Source organism: Rhinolophus sinicus, linkage group LG05 (genome assembly GCF_036562045.2).
Source record: "Rhinolophus sinicus isolate RSC01 linkage group LG05, ASM3656204v1, whole genome shotgun sequence".
Lineage (NCBI taxonomy): Eukaryota > Metazoa > Chordata > Mammalia > Chiroptera > Rhinolophidae > Rhinolophus > Rhinolophus sinicus.
Genome location: NC_133755.1, coordinates 128,501,663 through 128,526,486, shown reverse-complemented (window position 1 = coordinate 128,526,486; position 24,824 = coordinate 128,501,663). Strand labels below are relative to the sequence as shown.

The following is a 24,824-nucleotide window of genomic DNA, read 5'->3' as shown; positions in this document are numbered from 1 at the left end:
CCCTTTCTTTAAGATATTCAGTTCTTTGAGCTGATTGCTATTAGCTGTTCATAGTATTTTAACGAGAAGAAAACATGGTTGTTAAAAATCAGCCTAAGGTTCTATAAATAAAAATATCCATCCTGCAGAGTCAAATTTTAATTAACCTTTTAGCATGCCAACCTTTCCACTAGAATTTTTCAGGGCGTGCAGCCATTTATTTTGTTTGAAAGCCATATGGACTATTTTTCATCTGTATGTAATCCAAATCTGCGAGAGAGTACTCATGGAATACAAATTCACTGTTCATCAACTGTCACTTAAATAGCTTTATCTAAATGAGAAGACACCCAAATGCAAGACAGTGGGGTGTGGTGGAGGGGGAAATACATAAGACAGAATAAACTACCTTTTCTTTTTCCCCTTTATCTCCTCATTTAAGCCATAGTTTGTGTCCTGACTTGCTTTGGGTATGCTAGTTTTCTTAGCAATAGACTACTTACTGGTGATTAAAGCAACACCAGGCTATAATTACAGGGAATCAGTCTACTTTTTACTTCTAGTCATTATCCACATGAAAGGTGTTTTCATAAGCTATTTGCTGGAAAATCCATATTTGACATAAATAAGTATTTTCTGCTGATTGATTTGTATGTGGCTATGGCCGTGACTGCAAAATAAATGCCGGATTAAATTACAAAAGGTGACTGAACCTGAATTCACTTCAGTCACTGGTTACCAGCAAAATCAGTTTTCAGGAAAATGTTTCTAATTGTTATGCAGTCAATGAAAGCCATCAAACACAACCATAGCAACCACTGTTGGAACCTGACCTTAATAAGCAAAGAGTCCTGATATTAATTCAGCTTCTATGGTTATATTAAAAATTAGTGATATTTTTCTATTTAAAAGTTACAACTCTTATAACTTGATCTGTTTATTATAGTAATCACACATCAAATATATCAAATTTACTAAACTTACTAAAGAAACCAAATGATAAAACTCTGTAGTCTACAAATAATATCCTAGATCTACAATGGTGATTCAGTGAGTCTAATTTTAAGTGGGAAACACAGGGATCTTAATAACTGACCACTGAATGCTTGAAACTATTCATTGTTATGATTCCTGCACTATCTGGATGTTTCTACTTCTCTGACCACTGTTTTCTGCCTTTCGGCTATCTCTTCCTGAACCTTAATTCCTTACAGGAAAATGCTTTGTAAACTGTATATACATCAAGATATAAATATTAGTTACTGCTCTTGGGCATGACAAAAAATTAGGCTATCAGGCAAATGGTTAAAACCAAGAGTTCAGTGAGTATAAAGCCTTATGGTAAAGACAAAGTAAGATGGATGTTGGGTCAAAGAAGAAAGAAAAGGACAGATGTGGCTCTGGAGTGTGCGAGCCATCAAGCCAGGGCAGTAGGCAGCTCTGACATGGCTCCCATACTTCATCTCTCTTCTCCAACCTGTACAAACAGTCACCCCACTCACTCGACACATGCTTGGTAAGCAGTCTCAAAAATGGCCTCCAACACTCTCCAACTCTTGATAATCCCTTGGATAATCCCCTCTTGAATGGATTTAGTGACTTGCATCTGATGAATTGAACACAGCAAAATTAAGTGAATATCACTTCTGTGACTTCACTACAAAAGACAATGACTTCCATCTTGCTGGCACTCTCTCTTGCTTTAAAGCTTGTTCACTATCTTGGAGCAAGCTGCCATGGTGTGAGCTGTTTTTTGGAGAGATCCACGTCGTAGAGCCTCGGAGTTAAGCCATGCCTGGAATCTTGACCCACAGAAACTATGAAATAATTGCTGTTATTTCAAGTGACTAAATTGGGGATTGTTTGTTACACAGCAATAAATAAATAATAGAGACAAACTCTGAAACGGCTATATAATCCAGGAATGGGGGGGGGGTAAGGAGGGAAGTGTTGGAGTATGGAAGGAATGGGTCCTCTCAGCATGAAGACAAGGATCAACATCGGGAAATAAGGAAAAGTAGAAGAAAAAGAGGGTGAGGGAGAGAAAAAGGGAGAGAGGAACATAAAGCATAATCTCAATCTCAGGTTAGTGTTTAAACTGGAAACAAGACAAGAGCGATATAAACATCTAAAAACAGGGCAGAAGAGTTGTACCACAGCACAACCAAAGGAAAGCTTGGCTCTCAGAGTGGAGCATATTGCATGATCCCCTACTCCTTACGGGTTCCCACAGAACTGAGGAATTACAATTAGAGAAGTAAATCCATTATGTTCATGATCTCTTCACAAAATCTTTGGTTATAGAACTCGTAATATTTATACTGTCTCAGGACATACAAACCTCAGATTTATGAATTGCAAATTATGTACCTAATATTTCATGTCCTATCATGTTTTGTGTTTACTATTTGACAACAGAGTTGCCTTTTTCCTGTGATTCATATAGATGTTACAGGGTGATGTGAGTGGTGTGTGTGTGTGTGTGTGTGTGTGTGTGTGAGAGAGAGAGAGAGAGAGAGAGAGAGAGAGAGAGAGAGAGAGAATCTGAGGAAAGTGCCCTGTGATGTGCTATCTGCAGTCACTTACTGTAACCATCCCTGCTGAGATGCCTCTTGCTCACAGAGCTTTGTGTTTGCAGGGTATGTGACTGAGAAAAAAAAAGGCATGTTTCTGCAGACATCTGTAGCTTGGCTAATAATAGCAAAGGGCTTTTTGCAGCTATCATCCAACTTTGGGTGCAGAGAATTCTCATAATTCCATCAGGGACTGTTGAGAGAACTGCTTCAGGAATATGATGAGTAATAATCTTAGACCTCACACATAAAAATTCACCTTAGGTCTTTTGAACTGTAAATTTTCACAGGAAAACTGACTTTAACAGTTTAGGCCTAAGTCTACTGAATGAATAGCTTCAGTAGACTGACGGGTAGGCTCTCAGCACACCCCACTTCTTGTGTCTCTCAGATTTTCCAAAAGAGATTTGGCTGCATTGTAGGTGGAAATGACACCTACAACCAGAATCAGCTATCGTTTTTCTTTGCCCCAGCTACTGATTTGTGCCTCCTGAAGAGAAAGAGATGGCTGATATACCCCTGTTGATGCTCCATTGGGCCTTCCCCGAGGTGGAGCTGAACCATACAGAGTGCGGTGTGCTCTAAGTGTTAAGCATTTTCCTCAATATTTACTGTAGTTGTTGTGCTTTGCTCATGAATTTCTGTAGCCAGCCAGCAAGCTGTAGTCTCCGTCCTGCTTAAGATTCATTCAAGAGCAGCCAGGGATCCCTGTGATCTGCTTCAAGTTCAGGCTTCTGCTGCCCCCGGAACCAACAATGCTCCCAGTATTTAAGTCATGGTACCAAATGGGCACCCTGTGACAACTCACTGTAATTAAAAAAAATCTGCTTATCTTGGAATTTGGCTTCCGTGGGAAGGTGGGGAACATGCAGTTTCTTCAGGTATGTCATTATAGATCCAAACCCCAGTTAGAGGCACATGAAGATATGTTTATAAAACTATTTTTGAGTATCAATTTCAAACATCTATGAACTTTCTCTGATGATAAAAATGTACCTTATACCATCCTGCTTCTTTTCTTTTCCTTTCAATATAATGTTATCACTTTTTAATTTCTATTTTGGTTACCTTGTAATTTTAAATAATATGCTTAAAACTTTGTCTTGACTCATCATTTATAGGTAGTCCCTCATTCTCCCTTACTTTCATAGATGAGCTATTATTTAAGCTACAAAGAAACAGTTTATTTGTCAAACTTTGGCACTAATGCCTGTGTAGATGTATTTTGCATTCTGCGCTTCTTTCCAACAACTTCCTGAGAAAGGAAAATTTTGTGAATCTTTCCATGTCTAAAAATATCTTCACTCTACTCTTATCCTTGTATGAAAAAATTCTAGGTTGAAAATTATTTTCTGAGTCATCAGGTATTGTTGAAAAGCTTGATGTAATTCTGATTCTCTTTGTTTAGATGTGCCTCTTTTTTTATGACTATTAATTTGTTTAGGATTGTCTCTTTAACATGGTATTCTGAAATGTCATGACAATATATCTTGTTTGGATATTGTTTAAAAAATAGTTGTGCTTGTACTTCATTGAGTCATTTCAATCTGGAAATATGTATTCTTTAGTCTTGGAAAAGTTTCTTTTTAAAAAATATTATTATCATGACTTTCCTTCTATTGTTTTTCCTTCTATTTTATTAATTGGTTATTTGAGCTCTTGGTTTGATGCTCTCAGTTCTTAGCTTTTCTTTCACACTTCCCATCTTCTTGACATTTTGTTTACTTCTAAGATTCTGTAGACATTTTTTTTCAACTATGTTATTTTAGCTAAGAGTTCTTCCTCATAAATACCATCCATTTTTATGGACGTGAAAACTTCTATCTCGCTGTTGTATGAATTTGCATTTTGATTTTAATTTTGCAATATTTTTCCATGTCCAGCATTATCTTTCCTCTGAATTTCTTTTCTTGGCTTCTCTCATATTCTGGAGTCTTTATCTGTTTCATGATCCTTGGTGACCATTCTTATTTAACAAAAAGACATCCAGTTTTGATTGGAAGCTCTGTGGACTCCGGTGCTTATAATGAACACTCCCTCACACACGTGAAACTCTTTAGTATGATGGCCAGTCACACAGGCCCCTAAATATCAATGCAGGGAAGTCTGTCTCTAGAATTTTTAATTTCTACAGAAAAAAATTCTCCAATTTTCTGCCTTCCCATTGGTTTCCAGTAAGGTTAGGGTTAGGCACAAGTCTTAGGATTAGTCTGTTATGTATACCGTGAGTTAGTAATTACTCTTATTTTCAATTATATGCCTCATTCTTGCTCTACTATGTGCCCCATATTCCTATTATTTTATCCTCATCTATTCAATGTTACCAGTAATTAAACCTCTAGTTTCTGGCTCCTGGGGTTCGGGTACCTGACTACTTGTATTCAGTGTATGGAAGAGGAGGAAGAAAATTGAGGCGGCTGAACATAGACTGTCAACCTGCTTTCCATCTCCTTCCTCCACCCACAACCCCCCTCACACGCACCTGTTTTCTTCTCTGTAATTTTCTACTCTCCTCTGTATCAAATGCTTCCAAATTCTGTGCTTTGCTGGGGTACTGAGGAGGCTGATGGAGGAAACCAGCACATTTTTTTATCAACATCCCCCTCTACATGCCACTAGCCTGGGATTCTATCTACCAATTTGTTTTTTGCTGCTCTAGCTGCTAAAATTTTTATGAGATCCCATGTTTCTTGATCTCAGAGATGACAAACGTGTTCAGTATTTTACTCTTAACTCGAAGCTATCCAATGTAAAATAATCTGTATATATGGATGCCATTTATTGCGTACTTAATATGTGCCAGATATTGTACTAGGCACTTTATATATGTGATTTCATTTAACATTCATAATTTCTATTTTACACATATGGAAACTGAGGATCAATGAGATAATCAAGGAAAATATAATTATAAGGTGTCCAATACTAACACATTTTTATTCCAATGAGAATTAATTGTTTTACCTCAAAAAACTTTTAATCAACAATATGAAAAAGACATAGTATGAGTTAGAGCATCTTTCATACAACCAGGTAGTAGCCTGAGCTAATTGCAAGACTACATGTATGTCTTCTTATGATAAGCTTACATATTAGACATTTTATATCTATAATAGTAAATGACAGAAAGTATCACTTGTAATAAATATAGAAAATTTGGAAAGAAATCGATAATTTATTATTATGGATTTTTCAAAGTTACTGAGGGCATATCGGAAAGCTATAAATACTTTCTGATGTGACTTTGTCACAAATATTACCTTTAAGGGTTTAATTCTAATCGGGGTTCATTAGTGAGTGAAAAATATGTTTGCTGTAACTTATCACATAAAGGCTGTGGACTATAAGCTATAAATGAGTAGAAGAAATAGTTTGGTAAGGAAAAGGATGCAAATGTCTTGGGATCTCACTCCCAGTTAACTCAGTCCTTTTTTTTTCTCAAACAAAAAAGAATCTTGATCTCGCTAAACAGAACGCTTAAATCTCACAGAGTTAATGATTGACAGTGCTCAAACTGCTGTGTGCATTTTAAGTCTTCAGAATAGCTGTAGGCTTACAAATATCCAGCTACCTTAGAAAAAGTTTTCCTTATCATTTTATAAAAAATGCATCAAAAATATTTCACCAATAATATATTTTTTTCTTCCCCTAAGGCAAAAGAGTAATCAGCCTGATTCTCACTTCCTTACTCCTATTCTTGCAATCAAACAAGATAGAACCAGATTTGAGATGAAGGCATGTATTACCTTCAGGGACTTTTCCTAGTAGAGCAAAAAAGGAACTTTCTTCCATCCTATGTTTAAGAACTATCCTTCAAAGACCCTGGAGCTAGAAAACCTGGAATTTTGTACTATTTTTTTTTGTTTTTGTTTTTTTTCGACTTATTAATCTTCTGTGTGCAGCTTTTGGCGGGGGAGGGAGGCAGGGGGAGAATGTCTGACTTTTACTGATTTATTTCTAACTTTTTATTTTGATATACTTTCAAACTTACAGAAATGTTTCAGGAATTGTACAAAGACCTAGGAATACCCATGTAACCTATACCCAGATTCGATTATTTATACTTTTCCTATTTACTTCCTCTCGATATACCTGCATGTTAGTATATTTTTTCTGATTCTTATGAAAGCAAATTGGGGACATTATGAATTTTCACCCCTAAATATTTCAGTGTGTTGTGTAAGAACCTGTTTATTCTCCTATTAACAAGATAGTTATTAAAATGAGGATATTGCCCCATTTTTTTCCCTATTCATAATCCAAACCAGGAGTATGGTTTACATTTATTTTTCCTGTCTCTTTTGTATCACTTAATTTGGAATACACCTTAGCCATGCTTAGTGTTTTTGGTCTTAAGTTTTGAAGGGCATAGATTAATGATTTTGTAGAATATCCCTCAATTTGAGTTTACCTGATGTTTCATCTTTATTAGTTTCAAGTTATGCATTTTTGTCTGGAATTCCACTGAAGTGATATTTTACTCTTTTCAGATAATCATATCAGAGCACATGATTCAGATTGCATTAGTGTTAGTGACATTAGTTTTGATTACTTGGGTAAAGTGGTGTTCACCAGGTTTCTCCATGGTAAAGTCACTATTTTCCTTCATAATTAATAGGTAACTTGTGAAGAGATGCTTTGAGACTATGTAAAATATCTTGTTCATCAAACTTTTATCTACTTGATTTAATGTCCACCCAGGGTTTTCTACCTCCATCATTCTTTCTTCATTTATTGGTCTGCATTCTACCATGAAAAGTACATTTCCTTTTCCCTCATTTATTTATTTAGTCATGTATTTATTTATGTCAGTATGGAGTCACAAATTGTTTTTTTATTCACCAGATTATAACCCATTATTGTTAAGATTAATTTTGGTGGTTAAATTGTCAGATTTAGCCAGAGAATCATGTCAGGGCACATGATTCTTTTTAAGCTGAATGATGTTTGACATGTCTCCTTGTTCTTTGTTTCTTTACTTTTTGTCACAACAAGAGGTTCCAGGCTTATCTTGTACTTTCCATGCTTAGCACTGGTATCATCTATTTCTTTTAGGAATCATGGTTTCCTTTAATGGAGAATGGAGTTTAGAAACCAGGATCTAAAGTAGGCATGCCATTGCTATTGGTGTGTCTTTGCTCCCATGCTCTCTCAGTGAATAGAACTAGAAAATTTGTGTGTGTGTGTAAATGAGAAAACTTGCTCCAATTAGCTTCAATATATTTATTTGTTTGCTCAATCCTAGAATACACAAAATAGAGTTTCAGAGCAAACCTAACTAGAGTTTAATATTTAAGTTTTCCTTTTTAGGTAAAACGTATGTAAGTTGAAATATGGAAATCATAAGGACACAATTCAATGAGGTCTGAAAAAATAGCATACCCATATAGCCAATTCCCTAACAAGTTATATAATATATTCTTTAGCCAAAAGTACTCTAATCCCATTTCCTGGTCAATGTACTCTCCCAAACCCCAAGAAAACTATTCTTATGATTTTCTTTCACCTTACATTGGTTTTGCCTTTTTAAGAACTTCACATCAATGTAATTATATACATATATATATATATATATATATATATATATGTACATTGTATATATATATATATTACATTGATTGTAATATATATAACACACAGGCATACACATATATAACATATATGTATACATACATACATATATACATACATATATACACATGCATATATATATAACACACATGCATACACAGACACAGACACACACACACACACACACACACACACACACACACACACACACACACACACGAAGGGCTGACAATTAAGTTCGTGAACTTGTTGCAATGATGCTGTTAACCTTTTTTGATATCAGAGGGATTATTCATTATGAATTTGTACCAACTGGGCAGTTAACCAAGTTTACTATTTGGAAGTGCTGAAAGGGCTGCTTGAAAAAGTTAGATGACCTGAACTTTTCATCAACAATTCATGACTCTTGCACCATGCACCAGCTCACACAGCACTGTCTGTGAGGGACTTTTTAGCCAGTAAACAAATAACTGAATTGGAACCCTCCCTAATCACCTGATCTGGCCCCCAATGACTTCTTTCTTCACCCAAAGATAAAGGAAATATTGAAAGGAAGACATTTTGATGACACTCAGGACCTCAAGGGTAATACAACAACAGCTCTGATGGCCATTCGAGAAAAAGAGTTCCAAAATTGCTTTAAAGGATTGACTAGGTGCTGGCATCGGTGCATAGCTTCCCAAGGCGAGTACTTTGAAGGCAACCATAGTGCTATTCAGCAGTGAGGTATGTAACACTTTTTCCAGGATGAGTTCACAAACTTAATTGTCAGAATCTATATCTATATCTATATATATCTAATCTTTTTGTCTGGCTCTTTTATGAAGTAAAATGTTTGGAGACTCACATGTTGTTGCATATACTGGTGCCTCATGCCTTTTATTGCTCAGTAGTATTCCGTTGTATGAAATACCAGTTTATTCCTTCTCCTGTTGATGGCCAATTAAGTTTTCCAGTGTTAGGCTACTATGAATAATTAGGCTATGAACATCTTTGTCTTTATGTGGATATATATTCCACTCCTAGGTATTTATCTGAGAGAATATATTAATTTCTCTCAGATAAATATTTAGGAGTGAAATTGCTAGGTAATGTGGTACAAATTTGTTTAACTTTATACAAAACTGCAAAACTATTTTCCCATGTCTGTATCATTTTATATACCCACCACAATGTAGATTTCTTGTTCCTCGTCAACATTTAGTATGGTCAGTCATTTTAATTTTAGCTGTTTTTGTGAATGTGAAGTGCTATCTCATTGTGGTTTTAACTTGAATTTTCTTGATAACTTCTGATGTTAAGCATTTTTTCATATACTTATTATATGTGATTTTTTATTCCCATTTATTAATATTACTAATTTTCTGAAAGCTTTCAAGAAATCATAAACGAGTCTTGTCTTGTAAAATATTTTCTACATTTATTGAGATGATTTTGTCTTAGTTTATGTTCTGTTGATATGATTAATTACAATGATATTTTCAAAGAACCAGCTTTCAGCTTTGTTAATTATCCATAGTTTGTTTTCTATTTTACAGTTTGTCTTTTTTATATCTTTTGTTCTACTTGATATTGTTTTAGTTTGATCATATTTCACTGGACTCCTAACATGGAATCTTAAATATCTGATTTCAAATACTCCTTGTTTTCTAATATAACCGTTTAAAACTATAAAATTCCCTCTAACCACTGATTTACTTGTATCACACAAATATTGATATGTTGTGCATTTATTATTATTCATTAGAAATAATGGCCAGTTTTTAGCCATCTAATATCTTGCCCATTAAATCACACCATGCTGGCAACTGCATTTATTGCTGATGTGTAAGGCTCCTGGTATGTGTTCCCATGACCTGTCTTAGCCACAATAACAAAATAGTAACACAAAATTGTACCTGACCCCAGAGTCAACCATCCTAAATTAACCAATGATAATTTTGTCTGTGCTTAATATTTGAAGTTGATTCTACAAGTTTTTTTTATCAATGGAATGTATGCTCCCCTTGCCCTCACTCTCTATTAATAATGGTTATTATTCATTCACAGTTCTTGGGAGGTGACACCCCCCACCACTCCTCACTTTTTTAGCCATCCATTTTCCAAATCCCTTTTGTATTTTAAGAAATATTCCATCCTAAGAATCTTGGTGGGATCTATAGCTCAAGCTCCCTGTACAGAAGCCAAAAGAAGGAAAACTTTCCTTCTCCCTATGCCTGGCATTTAGGTGTGTGGGTAAGTGACATTAGCTCAGCAGATCAAACTCTTCTGCTAGGGACATTGATGCTGGGGTAGTAAATACAAGCATGGAGGGACAGTTTTAGATTTAGTACTTGGTGCCATGTACTGCAGTGACTGCCATGGCATCCATTGGTTTCTGTAGTAATGCCCAGGGGCAGTGGTGTCTCATGGTGGTAAGCGTACTGGAGCTAATGGTTGCTTTCTGACCAGATGTGTTCTACAGAGGTTGCTCACCTGATGCTCCCTGCCTGCCTTTGCTTGGTGTCTGCCTGTTTTGGGAGCCTGATTTCCAGTTTTCTTAACAATTCTTAATATCTTATATCCTTCCTGTAAAGCGCACTTCTGTTTAAATTAGAGAGAATTGATTTCTCTTCCTTGAATCAAGGACCCCTAACAGTTATAAGACTCAAGGACAGAGGTCACAGGAATAGTTTGTAGCAAATCAATAGAACGTTCAGTAGATGAAAATCTAGTGTATCTCTCTGTCTCATTACTAGGTAGTTATAGCACCAACTTTTCAGTCAGCTTGAAACAGTAAGTCAGGTGAGTACATCTAACATAAAATGTTTTAGAATTTGTTCTTTTTTTAGGCATAGAATGATGCAATTTACAGATTATGATGTGTGGTAACAAATGACAAAATGTATATCTGCTGGTTTTTGTAAGTAGTATTAGAGCTGGAGAATTATTAACAATATGAATCATTCTATTACTTTCAAGGATGATATAATATTACACACACCCTTAAAATTCTATCAGAAAATATTAGTCATTAAAGAAATATCTATTGGTTCTGTGGCAAAAGTAGTTCACTCAATTTGTATATTTTTCTCTATAGAAAGTAAATTGTGCGCACTTGGAGTTGTACAGTTGCAACATAGCTGACTGAAATTGCTCTCTGCTACCAAAGTGTAACTCGGCTGGATGGTAGAAGTAAGAGCTAACATCTACTTCAATACTTACACTTCTACATAATATAGGATATTTTTGTTAACATTAATTATCTCTTTAAATTTTTTAGGACATTAATATTAAGATGAGAGTACATCTTTAGAATGGAATGCTACATAAGCACATGTACAGAGAGACACAGGTGTTGAGAAAAGCAATCAGGCATAAAAAATATAAACACTGTTCTCAGTTTTCTGTAAGAGTTTAACTAGTGTCCTAAAGTCTACCTTCCAGAAAATAAGACAGTTTTTAAGATTTTAAATCTCAATTAACTTAGAAGTTTGTGGGCATGTACTGATGGTGTTTCGTACAGAATTGATTCAGATGTGAAATCAAGATCACAACCTTCCTGGCAGAGGTTTCCGGTAGGAAATAAAAAAAATTCCCAGTTAATTCTAACATGTAGTCAAAGTTAAAAAGCTGTGTGTTCACTTATGGCCTCAGGTCCCATCTTCTACCCTAAATTGCTTTTCTCCAAAGAATTATGGGGGAAAAATAATCTTCCATTTTAACTTTATAAATTAAGTCTAATTTAAAAAAGCTATTTAATAATAGATAATTATAGAAATACTCTAGTTGTCCTGGAAGAGAAAATACTCTGCTTAAGCACTTAATTACTTAAAAATCACTGGATGACCAAATATACCACATTTTGTCACATACACATTTTTGGGGAATTTTTAACTTTAAGGTAAGTTTAGGTGAATGATAATGTCAGTGAATGTCCCTGTAGTTGTTCCTGAGAAGGTGAAAGCCATAAACTTCCAAGACAGATGTACCTTCAACTTAGAGCGAAATAACACCCTTCCTCTCTACTTTCAGCCGTCTCTAGTAATTGATTTGACCTCTGGGAGAGGTATTAGGAATGCTTATAAGCTGTTCTGTGTTTCTTTTTAGCTGCTTGACACCTCTTCACCTTTATTGAGGAAAGTCTTCTAAATGATTCTATACCTACTGACAACCACAGAATACTACCTTGGAGAAGTCATGTGGAGAATGAAAACACATTTACTCCTCAACACTGGAGGTGGAATGAGGAGGTGAATATAAAAGCATATCTTGGTAAAGTACAATAAAATAAAGGAATAAGAGTGAAAAGTCCTCTAAAATGTGTAAAAAGTAATTACACTTATTGGTAGTGAATAAAACTGAAATATGTATCATTTGAATAACTTCAAAAGTTTAACATTACATATTTTTAGGTTTTGTATTCAGAATTTTACCCAAGTTAGAATTCCCATGCTGTGTTGAATGACAGAGGTGAGGACCAGAATCCACTGCTCTAAATGCTTTCTCCAGTGCTTTGTATTTTTTCGTTTGTTTCTAATTTTTTTTTAAATTGGGGAATATTGGGAAACTGTTTCTCCAGGGCCCATCAGCTCCAAGTCATTGTCCTTCAATCTACATAGTTGTGGAGGGAGCAGCTCAACTCCAAATCCAGTCGTTGTTTTTAGTCTGAGTTGCAAGGGGCGCAGCCCACCATCCTACGTGGGAATTGAACCGGCAACCTTGTTGTTAAGAGCTGGCGACAGTTCACTGTCTTCAATCTAGTTATGGAGGGTGCAGCTTACTGGCTTATGTGGGAATTGAACCTGCACCCCTATAATTCAGGGCTCGAGCTCTAACCAACTGAGCCATCTGGCTTCCCCTTCAGTGACTTAGTTTTTGATTGATGCAGCTAGTTGTTCAGATTTCCACTTGCATTCTTCTGTTTGACGGTAAGAGAACTGGGCTAATTGGGAAATATTTATTAAGCTTCTATTAAAACAAATGTACTTTCTAGCAAAGGTTAAAGTTTCCACTGACAAAAATGTAATGTAGTAGAATGCTTTCCATTTTAGGAATGGGCTGTATGAATTCTTTTGGAAAGAACTTACTCCTCTTTAGACTAACTCACCTCTAGGCACTTTTCACATTTCCACTAAAATAGCCACCCAAGTAAATTTTCTAAAATACATTCAATCACCAGGTGTTTAAGTAAGAACAAAACATTTTAGTAGTTATTTCTAAGTCTTTTTGCATCATGAATATACTTTATTAGTCCTAGTATTATCAGAAAGCAAATCTAATGAAAAAAAATGGGGAGATAATTTGTTCATTGTAGGTCATCACCAAAAGATTTACAAGTATTTTTTCCTGGTTTTCAGAATTTAGCTATCAATTCGGAGCAAAAAGTTTAAAGTGATTTCCTTTTCCTTGCATATGACGTCAGAACCCCCAAGCATGCAGCCTATTATAATCCAGGATGGTACCCAGAGGACGGGAAGGGGAGAGAAAAGCACCCCTAATGACTGAGGCATTAGAAACCTCCTTTGAAGTGACTCCCAAATAAAATGAAGCTAAGGGAAGGTTTCTCAAGCCTCTGTTTCTCAAGGGGCGCTTTGGCCCTTTCAAGGTAACTCTTTCACTCTGATTTCCCTTTAAAGAAGCAGGTGAAAGGCCATTTGGCACCAGCAGGTTCCTTTTACTCCAGCTGGCTGCGAAGAGCGCGGTTGCCAGGCAACCAAGTCTCTGGCTCTCTTTGTGCCTACATCAGGCTAGGAAATTTGGAGGTTTTCAAAGCTGTTGTCTATTGCTGACAACTTACACTGAAATGCCTTTAGGTTTTTAGTACTATTTTTTAAATTCCTTACAGTAAAACTACATTATCTTTCGTCTTGGGGAAGAGACTATTTGGAGAGTATACAGCTATATTTCCACAGGAAAATATCAAGACCTTGACTTCAAAATTCAGAAGTAATTTACATTTTAAAAGAAGAGCAAATGAGCATCACAGCTGCATTTCATATGTTCCTTCCTGTCAGCCTAATTTCTTTCAGTTTCTTTCTTTCCCTCTTCTTTCACTTTTTAAAATTTTTATTTGCTTTCCTCTCTTTTTAAAAATTTATTCCACCCCACTTCGATGTATGTTTCTTTTGTCTCTTTCTTCTCTCCAGTGACATGAACTGTGTTATTGACCCATTCATCTTTAATCAATGGCTCATCCAATGAATTTGAAGTGAGTCAAACTTTTCTTTACAACCTCACTGGTTTATATTTTATTCTTATTTCTGAACTCATTTTATTTTTGTTTTAACCTGTGGCAAGGGAGGGTTATGGTGACATAACCGACAAAATATTCCCAGTTGTTATTTGGACTTACCTCATTCCTGACAGAGAAACCTACTCCATTGCTCTCTGAGCCTCCCAGTGTGGTCTTTCTCTTGTATCGTGGTGTTTTGGTCACATGCCATTAGCCTTGAACCTACAGCATTCACCAAGGGATTTTGGCCTTTCATTAATGTAGGACATTCTCATAAATGCATAATGTTATGAAGATATTTCATTGAGAGGCATTCAATTTAAAAAGACAAAAAGACATGAAAAGGATATGCTTCCTTTTCTGTATTTTATCTCTGAGGCTGACAATGACTCATAAAATAAATGAGAGCAATTTGGTCTGGTTATGCTTTTATTATCAGTGCTCCACTCTGGTCCTAGTAATGAGGAAAGAAAATGGGTTCAAGTTCTCCTGGAAAGATGTACACTCAAGACAGCAACGCCTTTCAAACTTGGACATCTTCTGGTACCTCCCCCCCCCCCCCACACACATCTGATGTTTATCACTGTGAAAAATTGTGGGGACAGAGTCCCAGTGAGCAGTGTCCAGGCTCTCAGCCTCATGTGGAAAGGTGCTGGCTTGGGATGGCCAGCTATAATCAGATGGCCATCCGCTGTGGCTGGGTGGCCATCTGCTGTTACCAGTTAGCCATTAGCCACTAATATAACTGCCGTGGCTACACTAGTGGGGTGGTTGGTTGGCAGAGAGGTGGATTGCAGCTAGCAAGTGGAATGGGTTGGTTGGCAGAGAAGCAGATGGCGGACTGCGCATTTTGTGGCTCCTGCTTCCTGTGTCTCCAACCCAGCAGCCCGGGAGACTTATAGTGGTATGAACCCCACATCCATAGCTCCATTGGTGTTCCTTTTTTGGCCTCGCCACATCTGTCTTCTTATGTGGGGAGCAGGACCAGAGACCCCGCATGACACAAAAATTATACTAATTTTGATTTCTTTGTTCACTAAAGATTTGTTATAATATGATAGTAGTCCTACTCAACATTATTGCCTTAAAATCTGTTGTTTCACATAAATTCATTTGTTAAAACTTATAAACAACGGGCTCAATTGTTAATATACTTACTGTTGTGATTTTGAATAAGTATGACACCAATCACCAATGTATTTCTGGAACCATAAGTAAAAACTACTCTCCCTTTGTGATTCAGTATTTGATCTTCCAAATGTGCTAGGAAAAACATAGTAGAAGGGTTTTATCCTTTTCCATATGATAAAATCAGGATACTGTACTTTAGTAGGCCAGAACACAGGAGGTATGGATTTGAATCTGAATTTGATTCGTTGCTAGCTTTTGGACTTTGGACAGCCTCCTTAACTTTCATCTCCATTTCATCCTCTGTAAAGTTGTGAGGTTGGAGTAGATACTCTCTGAGATACATTCTGTTGTTAAAATTACATGATACAATTTGAAAATCACTAAACCTATCAGTGAGTCTTATTTAAGAAAGGGGTAATATAACATTTTTAGCTGGTAAAGTTTTTAAGTGAAAGAAAATATTTAAACATCCTTGTATTTATGAGTGAGCTATTTTTCTTTTTACTAGACATGCAAGCTCAAAATTCATATCTGTTTCTGACTATAGCCAGTGGTAAAAAGCACAATTTCTGGAGACTGGACATGCTCCTTAATGTCTTAGTGCTCAGTTTATTCATCTGTCAATAAGAAATAATAGCAGTGCCCATATCATAGGGAAATTGCGAGGATTAAGTGAGGTGATTCACTTAAGCCCTTAGCAAATGACTGGAATATTAATGTGTTCTTGATTGATATATGTGAGCTTTTACTATCACTCTGCTATCACTAGCTATCCCAAGCTACTATCATTTCATACTTTATTGGTGTAATAATAGCCTCTTAGTTTTAAAGTATCTTCTTTTAAAATCTATTCTATCCGTTTCTCCCAGCTTAAACTGCCCCAAATACAATTCTCATAATTTCCCTCCCCTGCTAAAACTATAGCAACAGATTTCAATAAACCACATACCCAGTAGAATTGAGTATAAATTAGCCTGGCATTTAAGGTGCTCATTAATATATTGGTTCAATTTATCTTCCAGCTTTATGCTATTGCTTTCTCATCTATAAATGTACTGGCTGAATGGAACTCCCAGATGTCCCTGGGAACATGTGCTCTGCTTGCCCCTGCTAAACAATTAAGGCCAGAAGCTGTGATAGGTCTATACCCCAGTATCAGTCCAGAACCTGGCACACAGTGGGCATGCAGTATTTGTCTATATGAACTACCTCTTCTCATGCTGTTTTCTCTCAGAAAAACTCTCTTTTTTCTTTACCTATATAACATCTGTCCTCCCAGGGCTCATCCAAATATCATGAGTTACCACCATTCATAAGCAATCTACTTCCTCTCATAGTACTATCACGCATCAATCTTGTAGCGTTTATATTCTGCTGTGTTTATATTTATTTTTGTCCTTATGCCCTAGTTTGTAAATGGCATTGAGGGCAGTGTAGAATGTCTTATTCAATTTTATTTCCTTCAATGCCTAGACATTGTTTTAACTATGTTAACTACCAGTGATTTGATGGTGACTGAATTAATATGACTAACAGAATAATATTTATTATCTGTTGTTTTGTCATCATTAAAAAAAGAAAAAAAAAATTACCCTGTTTCCGTAGATGCAAATCTACATTCCTTGCTAAGCTTGTGAGTTTCTCCTTGTCTAGTCCTATCTTCTCTGTCTGATATGACTTTTGGTAGCTGCTGAAGTCATAGTAGCCTTCTCATTATTCCATGGACATGCCCAATTAATTCTTATCCCTATTCCTTCACCGATGTTTTCTTTACCTTAGTGCAATCCTTAACTTCTTTTCATCTATTTAAGCCTTACTTTAGTTCCCATCTCAGTTCCCCAAATCTCAGTGGAGCACTCCATGATGACTTCTGCAATGTTTCTTCTCTTTCATTGAGGAAAGAGAAATTAATGCACTTAATTTAGCACTTAATCATACAATTTAATCATACAAACATCCCAGAACAATGAAACAGGCAGAGAATTTACAAGTGCAGTACTACAGGAATTCTAATATGGAAACTCGAAAGAGGTTGTTCCATTTTACTTCTTCCCTTGGTTACCCTTATAGTATCTATACACATATCATTTTTGACAGCTTGTTTGTAAGATGTTGAAACAATTGAATCTGCTCTAGCAAACAGTATGAATTTACATTTGGTAGGTGCTGATTATATTTTAATTCAATAGAAAAATATAATTTAAATTTGTACCTAAATTTTTCATATGTTTTAGTCTTGTAACCTAATTAAATATTAGATCCTTGGGGACAGAGTCCAAATCTGGAACTTCCTTTGGATTTCTCTTATTAGCAAACGTAATGCTGGTCACACTAAAGATTTTCAACACATGAACAATTTTCATTTTAGTTGGGACCTACCTGCCGAAATGGCCTAGTTCACTTCAGGTTTATTTCGTAATAAATGACACTCTAACTTCATTCCATTTTTCTTGGTCTATTGGTTCTAAGTTACTGTCATACTTACAATTTTTTCTTGGTCTATTGCCTTTAATTTACTATCAGAATTACTGGAATTTTCAGTAACTAAGGCAACTAAAGTTATACCGTTGGAGGAGACTTTCACAGTTACATCTTGGGGGTAGGTACACAGGGTGGGATAGGATTGGCTCTCTATACTACCTTCATACTGTTTTCACCTTTCGACTGCAGATGAAAATAGAATTTAGTATTAATATTTGTTAAGTGACCTATATAAACAACTGTGCTAGACCCTTTATTTATACCATCTAAATTTATCTTCTCAAAAAGTCTATGTAGTTGATAGTACAAACTATTTTTATAGATATGAAAACTAAAGCTAAGAAAGAAGTAATTTACTCAAGTCTTTATTCTTAATTTAATCTCCAGTCTGTCTGATTCCAAGGTCCCTGCCAACAGAAGGACACAAGACAGTGGATCTCCTATTTCAACATGCAGAAGTCTGACCTGAGGTCCTATTTAAAATATGTATTACCGGGATATACAACAAATATTTCAATTTATTAGGTTTGGGGTGAAGCCCAGGAATCTATATTTTAATAAACACAAAAAAGGATTCATTTGGGAAAATATTGAGATAAGAGTTAATAGTAATAATAATAACAACAATAACAACTATAAAACATATGGATCCATACCACAGTGTTCATAAGTTACTGCACCAATTTACTATGTGTCAGACACTGTGCTGTTAACCATTTATAACATATTTTGTCATTTAATTCTCACAACCACCTTATAAAGTATATGTCATTATGATCTCCCTTTTATGTGAGGAGGGAACTAGGGTCAGAGAGGTCACATAATTGGTAAGTGGTGGGTATCGTCTGACTCTAAAGCCCATGCTCACAACTCTATGAAAGAGGCAGCCAAATGAAAGAAAAGCCAAGGAAACCACTGTCATAGAGTCGAAAGGAAGAGAGCACATCAAGAGCAACCGATGTCAATGCCACAGAGTTAAAGTAGAATTGGTAAAGAGAAGTGTTCCCTGGATTGGTAAATGAGGACGTCATTGCTGACCCTAGCAAAATCAAGTTGAATAAGAAAATGGTATAGTAGGGCAGAATTTAGAGAGCTAAAGAATAAATGATATGTGGTATATAAACCAAAAACAACAAAAGAACAAGACAAACAAATGAGAAACAAAAACTCATAGACACAGACAATAGTTTAGTTACCAGAGGATAAGGGGGGTGGGGGGTGGGAGATGAGGGTAAGGGGGATCAAATATATGGTGATGGAAGGAGAACTGACTCTGGGGGGTGAACACACAATGGGATTTATAGATGATGTAATACAGAATTGTACACCTGAAATCTATGTAATTTTACTAACAATTGTCACCCCAATAAATTAAAAAAAAGAACACACACACACACACAAAAGAATAAATGAAAGATACAAAAGAAATAAAGAGTATAAATCCTCACTTTATAAGTTTCCAACAAAAAGTAAGGGAATAAGGAAGGGATGTTTAAGGGATAAAGCAAATTTGATAAACATTTAAAAAACATATAGGATAGTCATGAAAATCTTGAGGAAAAGGAACAATAAAGAAAGAGAAGTGGATAAAATTGAAAAATGTAAAATTAATAAGACAGAGTCTTGGAAAACATGGGCTACATATATTAGTTTGTATAAAGGCACTTAACTTTTCAGAGATAAAGGGAATAAGAAAAAGATAAGCACACTTGTGGATACAGATAGGTATGTGACTAGAGATGCAGACATGGGCATTTATGTGTAGGGAGATGGAAAGTTAAAGTAGCTCATATGTGAAGAATTCTATTTTTTGTGTTGGAAAACTTAATAGAGCCGTCCAGCCAACTGATGAAGATTTAGAAAAGCTACTTTGAGGAAATAGAGAAAGAAGTGACTAAAAACATATAAAAGGATTGCTATGGGATTATAAACCCAGCTAAGGAAAAAGATCACACATTGCAATGGCCTCAGGATATATGGTTATGTGATTTTCTTCAGTGGAAGCAGACAGGGAAACACCAGCATTGGGTTCATTTCAGCTTATGGGTTTAATGAAACAAGTGGTGTGGGGCAACAGTAAAATGAAATTGAGTGTGTTGATAATAAGCTTGTTGAAACGAAGGACTCTGGGGCTGGAATTGAAATGAAGGACTCGGGTTGGAAACTTAGGAAAGAAAATGAAGCTAGTAGAGGCTTATAGAAATAGAGAAAAGGGTGATGAAGGAATGGTTTTGAAAGAGATGGTAAAGTAGTAAATGGTAGCAATAGGGAAACAACTGGAAAGGTAGGCAGTTGTGAGCTGAAAATGGCAATGTGTGGGACCTAACATATTGTAGAATACATGGCAGCAACCTCAAAGAAACGCAACATTTTTTTAGCTCCCTTCATCCAATTACTTTTCCTTTTAGGAAATCTAAGGTCCCTGTGTTTCAAAGAAGAGGTCTGACTTTGGCCTTGCGTTATCTTCTCGGGTACTGAGCTTCATGATTATTTGGAACTTTATCCCCTGCGTCTTCATTACTATCAATTCTGCCATTGGTTACTCTTTGTTAGTCAAATCAGGACATAGAAGTATTTATTCCTCTAATTTCTGAAATAATAATTTCAATATGTAGGCCAGGCATTCCGGATCACCTGGGGCGCATGTTAAAAATTTAGATTTCTGGCCTTTACACCAGACCTACTTAATCAGAATCTCTGTTGGGGGTAGATTCCCCCAAATCTATATTTTTAATAAGTTCCACAGGAGATTCTGACTCACATAACTATCTTAGCAGATGAGTCTCAGTAAGGCAGATTTTACTAGATTTCTCTCCGGTATTTATTAATTCATACTATGTTTTTACTGTTGATTCCTATTTGTGGAGCAATAATGTTGCTTCTGGTGGGTTTTAAGGTTAGGGTTGAGAGGCAAGAAAGCAGCAATTTCACCTGAAATTGGTATGTTTCCTAAATCTCTCTCTAATATATGACCCCCCTTACATACACACCATATCTCCATCCACTGTTAACACTAACACCTAATGCATTTGGAAAAATAACACCAAAGGACAGATCAAAGTGGAAAAGAATGATGGGATTAAGAGACTAGATGGAATAACTCTAAACAGTAGTATGATTACAAGTAAGAGGTGCTTTAAAAATTGGGTAGGTGTAGAGAATGGGTAGGTGAGTAGGAGTTTCAATTCAGAAAGACATGGAAACATGTTGATGGCGACTGCAGATATACTGCTCTTTTTTTAGTTGAGATCTGATAGATGCCCATGTCTTTGAAACCTACTGCCACAGTTACACTTTGCTTTTCTGGTATTTCTGTGATCAATTAATAATCAATGATTTTTTCTTTCCACTGCATTGTTGTGCTGTTAAATCTCCCACACTGAACAATTTCAGTTTACAAGCAAAAAGAAATCTTATTTTGGGTATTCTGGCACCTAATGGCAAGTAAAGCATAATTATTTTCTTCAGTATCTTCTGACAATTTTCAAGGAACAAAGGCACAGTGCTGATCTAAAACGTCCCCTCAGTGACATAGAAGACAGGCTTCTGTATATTGGAGTTATAAATCAGGCAGCAAATAAGCACATTCATGGATGAAAAAATGTATCACTTGGTAATACTCTACATGGTGACATCCTAATCCATAAGCAATGGAAACCTTTTCAGAAGTATCTTTTTGAGAAGGAACTATATCTTAGATACATTTTCTTCGTATTTGCAAATTATGCTTTTATTATATCTTTATTAATGATTTCAGTTTAACCTTATACAGAGGCTCCCTCTCCCTCTCCCCCACTCATTCTCTCCTTTACCACCCCAACAGTCTTTTCTCTGTTTCTCTGTGTAAGGAGGCTCATTGGCATATTTGTTCCTTCACGTTAGGAATCATAAGAATAGAAAAATTCAAAATCTCGTAATCTGAAGATTTAGAGTATGGAACATGCTTTTTTTTGATGAAGGATAAATGACTGGCTGTTAAAGATCATGCAAGTTACCCTTCACTTGATAGAAATTTATGAATTCAGTTTCTCCATGGACCATGTAAGCTTCACCTCCCCCAAGTGAATCACCAATGTCTTGTCCCTTCTGCTTCCAGTCCTAGTGCTCAGGTGCACCGACTGTCTGTCTATGTTCAGGCTGTACTGCAAGGTAACAGCAAACATGACCTTCCATTGCTTCTACAAACACCATTTTCAATTGCGCATACTCCACAATGAGATAATTCTTATTAGGTTGGAGCCAAAATAGGCAATATTAATTCAATTTGTTTGCTTAATAAATTCTGTCCAATATTAGACTTTTTTTTTTTTAATGAATTTAAGGCCTTTGTCTTCTATAATCCACCATGTAGTTGCCCTATTCAGTTTGGACTATGGCTAATGATACTGCTTTGCTGCCATTGGCTGTGACTTTTAGATGCGTTCATACTTTAGGGATCATACCAGTCTCTGGAGTAACTAACACTTGCCCTTGACTTTGTGTCCATTTTCAGATTCCAGGACTTAGCCCAACTGGATGTTCTTTTGGTACCCTGGCCCCAGTCTTCTCTGATCTGAATTCTGAGGCCATGAATGAAACCCTGGCTATGATGCTCTTTGATACATCTGACTTTGTACACACTACGTAGTCCTTTCTCTTTTTTAAATTCAATTTATTGGGGTAACAATGGTTAGTAAAATTACATAGGTTTCCAGTGTACAATTCTATAATACATCATGTATATGTCAGATTGTGTGTTCACCACCCAGAATCAGTTCTCCCTCCATCAGCATATGTTTAACCCCCTTTACCTTCTTCTACCACCTCCCCCCCACCCCTTTACCCTCTGGTAACCACTAAACTATTGTCTGTGTCTATGAGTTTTTGTTTCTTTGTTTGTCTTGTTCCTTCGTTGCTTTCAGTTTTGTATCCCACATATGAGTGAGGTCATATGGTTCTCGACTTTTTCTGTGTAACTTATTTCGCTTAACATAATAACCTCAAGATCTATCCGTGTTGTCACAAATGGCACTATTTCATCTTTTCTTACGGCTAAGATCTAGTATAGTATCTATTCATATCAGTTTAATATCTGATATGCCCTCTATCCTTTCTTGCACTATAGCCATCTACCATCACTTAGATGTAATTACCACCTACCTTCATGATGGAAACATTTTCCTAAATTGCCTTTATGATACTCCTCCTCAAATCCATTGTCTATATTATTGTTAAATTAGTTGTCCTCAATATACACTTTCAATATATTCCCTAGTGAAAAACTTCAATGCCTGTGGACTGCTTACAAAATCAAATTAACATTCTTTCATTCATTCTTTTATGTCTTCATTCGTAATCTCTTCTCTACCTCTTTTTTCCAGTCATGTCTCTAGTCATTTTCCTACCTATAGCTTTTACTCTGCTTTTCTTGATGTTGCTGGATTACACCTTTTACTTTTTTATATATTATATTATTTCTCCCTGAAATACCTTCCCTCTCTAATTCAGTCATGAAGATCCTATTCATTTTCTAAGATTCAAATAGATTCTACATCTTTTGTGAGGTTTTCCTAATCATTCTTGTAGGGCGTCATTTCCCTTATCTGAATTCCTACAGTTTTGTGTTTTACTCATTTGTTCCTCACAGATAGTGCTGTAGCTATTTTGGAATATAGCGTATCTGTGCTATGCAGTGAGTATGGGGCAGCTGTTGTAGACTTAATATTGTTTAGCAATTAATTCTCCTCTCCCTACCACATGGGCAGAGTATATTTCCCCATTCAATTGATTTTGGGCTTGTCCATGTGATGACTTTCCCAGTGAAATCTGGGCAGAAGAGACAGTGTGACCATTCTTTAATGGTCTTAAGCACCATCATAAATTTCTATTTTCTCTTGCACTGTTGCCATTTGCCATAAAACCATGTCCCACTTAGTCACTATTTCTTCAGTTTTGGTGCCAGAATAAGCAATATGTGGAGTAGATATGAACCCAAGCATGACCCTGGAATTATGCTTACCCAAACCCAAGTGAGCCCAGTTGGGCCAAGCTATAGTAGACATAAAATCATGAAGAAGAAACAAAATTTTTTTTCTGTTTTATTTTAAGACTTTAAGTTCAGTTGTTTGTTACTGTGGCAAAACTGAGTAATGCAGCACTAAATAAGATATTGTGTCTAGAGAGAAGAGGTAAGTCTTCTGGGGTGGCTACTTAGATACAGATCAATTTAATTTGGCTTCTGTTTATTATTTAGTATATCCCACACCAACTTCTGTTAGCGAACAAATGTAACTTTGGGAAACTATAGCCAAGAAAAATTAGATATATTCAAAACAAGAAGCAATTGCTATTTTTACCTCATGTAGTAGTTCTACACGGTTTTATATTTTATGAAGGACTGAAGGTATCCACTTCAATTAATATCAATATTTCTGTAGCTTCTGCACAACAGTGACCTCTATAGACACAAGCTTACTCTATGGTAATAGAATTTCTATTAAGTTACAGAATCAGAGACTGTTTAATTAGTGTAGTCCTTGAGATGATTTGGCCCAACAACTTCATTTTGCAAGCAAAGCAACTGGAGTCCACAGAGGCAAAATTTCTTTCCTAAGTCTCCTGTTGGAGTTTGGGGGGGACCAGGGATGGAGGTTAGGGATCCTGATTTCTAGATCATAATGCCTATAATATTGAAAAAAATGTTTTCCCCATATAATTGTCTCAGGATGAATTTTAAAGAAAGTTGATTATAAATATTATAAATTCTTGTGTTGATTCGACTTAGATACAAGAGGTAAATTTTGGAGGTTGGAAATTTGTGTTATCTGTAGAGAAAAGGGATTATTAATATATCTACCAAATATTCTTCCATTTTCCTACCAATATTGGCCATATTG

General features: G+C 36.0%; 1 long non-coding RNA gene across 1 annotated transcript in view; it reads left to right on the top strand.

The window, feature by feature from the left end:
• The first annotated feature begins 8,668 nt into the window (after nucleotides 1-8,668).
• LOC141571686 (uncharacterized) overlaps nucleotides 8,669-24,824 on the top strand; it is a 448,916-nt gene continuing 432,760 nt past the window's right edge. The window contains exons 1-2 of the long non-coding RNA XR_012496685.1: nucleotides 8,669-8,849; nucleotides 12,213-12,355. This is a non-coding gene — a long non-coding RNA (uncharacterized LOC141571686). The remainder of the gene's footprint in view (nucleotides 8,850-12,212; nucleotides 12,356-24,824) is intronic.